Source organism: Canis lupus, chromosome 12 (assembly GCF_011100685.1).
Source record: "Canis lupus familiaris isolate Mischka breed German Shepherd chromosome 12, alternate assembly UU_Cfam_GSD_1.0, whole genome shotgun sequence".
NCBI lineage: Eukaryota > Metazoa > Chordata > Mammalia > Carnivora > Canidae > Canis > Canis lupus.
The window spans coordinates 5,011,856-5,014,376 of NC_049233.1; positions in this window are offsets into that span (position 1 = coordinate 5,011,856).

Here is a 2,521-nt window from a genome sequence, read left to right on the forward strand (position 1 = left end):
GAAACCTCAAGTCCCATAGCCATGGGGCTTAATAGTCACCTGTGGAAACCTGTCTCATAGCCAGATCAGAAGCCACACCTCTTAGCCCCAAACCTGCTCTCTGCACTATGTCATGTTGGTCATTTAGGTGTTTGTGAAGAGCCTCTTCCACAAATTGCCATCCCTGCCTTCCTGAGGTGGTGCCTGAAGAAAGGACAACCGGGACCAACGCCTAAACCTTCTCAAGGGCAAGGGCCCTGACTTAATGCCTAGAAGTTTCCCTGTTTACCAGGTGCCACAGAGAATCACTGAAACAATGTGTTCATGCATTAATTCAACACGCATCAGTGATTAAATCCAAATCCAGCCCTTTGTCCTTCAATAATGTTATAAAGGTTTCCAACACCAATTGATTGAGAATCTACTACTAGGGGCTCTCAGTCCAGTAAGCCTCCAACTCTTGGTTTTGGCTCAAAGTCATGATCTCAGGGTAGTGAGATCCAGCCTGGTGCTGGGCTCTGCACTCAGCAGTGTCTGCTTATCACTCTCCCTCTGCTCCTCCACCTCGCGTGCGTGCACGGCCGGGCTCTCTCTCTAAAATAAATTCATTTAAAAAAAAAAAGAGGGATCCCCGGGTGGCGCAGCGGTTTGGCGCCTGCCTTTGGCCCAGGGCGCGATCCTGGAGACCCGGGATCGAATCCCACATCGGGCTCCCGGTGCATGGAGCCTGCTTCTCCCTCTGCCTGTGTCTCTGCCTCTCTCTCTCACTGTGTGCCTATCATAAATAAATAAAATAAAATAAAATAAAAGAATCTTGTGACACCTGGGTGGCTCAGTGGTTGAGCGTCTGCCTTTGGCTCAGGTTGTGATCCCAGGGTCCGGGGATGGAGTCCTGCATCCGGCCCCCTGCGGGGAGCATGCTTCTCCCTCTGCCTGTGTCTCTGCCTCTCTCTCTGCATCATTCAAGGATAAATAAATAAAATCTTTTTTAAAAATCTAACTAATAGCAAGTGCCGTGCGCAAAGTATACATAGGTGAGAAGACATTGTCCCAGCCCTTGAAGTCTTTAGCCAAGGAGATAGTAACATCCTCACTGCATGTCAGTACCGCTTATGTTTCAGTGGACAGCTCCAAGGAAGGAGCATTCAGATCTTCCGGGAAAAGGCAGGGAAGGCTTCATTGAAGATGGGACACCAGAGCTGACTTCTAAACAATAGTCTTAAAAGATGGTGTTTGCCAGATGGAGGGATGTGAAAGAGGAAGGAAAGGGATTCCTGTACTGCAGAAGATAGCATGAGCAAAGAGCATACAGACCTGGAAAAGCCTGGTAATTGAGGGAACAGCGAGGAGCAGTATGGGCAAATCTGCAGGGCTGTGTGGTCATGTCACATGCTCTGGGACCAGGCTCTTCCAGGAGGAAGACAGAAAGGCCCCAGAGGCTGCCAGGCTGTGTTGTAACACACCGCAGCAAACAACAACAGGCCCTGTAGATACAGCTGCAGGCTTTTTTTTCTAGGCCAGAGTCTGTGGGGAACAGTCAGTTCCACAGTTCTGATGGCAGCCTGGCTGGCCCCACCCACTCTCTCAGAAAACCACTCCGGTCACTGCACTTGCCCTCCTTGGCATTTAGAAACACGTGTGCTTGCAATTTCCCCAAACACTGCTGCCCTTCAGAACTCAACGATAACGTGGGCTATGGCTGCAGACACCTGGGTGTGGGACGGACAGCCCTTCCCAGATGCAGAGGGTTCTTTGCAGGGCCTGTTACCAAGGCTGGATTCAGGGGCGTGTGACCTGCACTTGGTTTCATGCTCTGCTGTCACCGTCTTGAAATTCTTAGTAAATTTTCAACATTGCATGTTCATTTTGCGCTGGAACTTGCAAGTTATGTAGCCAGTCCTACCTGTCACTGCTAGTGCCCCTGGGAATGTTTGTGATCTTGCTCAAATGATTTCTCATTTTTAAAGCACTGGGCATTCATGAGGTTTGTTCACATGCACTGTATCACCTAATTCTCACAATGGCAGTGTGTGGTAGGCCTGTATTACTAGTCCTATCTATCAGCTGAGAAAACTGAAGTTTGGCAACCTTCTCCAGGTAGCACAGCAGGGAATGGCAAAGCTTGTATTTGAACTCAGCCCACACAAGCCCTATTCCATCTGCTATGGAGATACGTTTATGTTGGTTTCAGAATCCTTTCAAAGGCAGATCTGTACAGGAAGGATGCACTGAGGTGTTTTTGTTTTTGTTTTTAAGTAAGCTCTACACCCATGGGGCTTGAACTCACAACCCTGAGATCAAGACTCGCATGCTCTACCAGCCAGGCACCCCAAAGATGTACTGTTTTAAGAGTCAGAACATATGGTGAAGTGAATATATGTCATTTCATGGCTGCTTATCCCATCTGAATAAGTTTTCATTAATTCCGAAAAACTTTCAGCCAATGTATGTTCAAATACTGTTTCTGTCCCTCTCTCTGAGCCCCCCAGTTGAAATACCTATTAGACCTTCTCACTACATCCCTTTCTTTTACTGTTTTTTA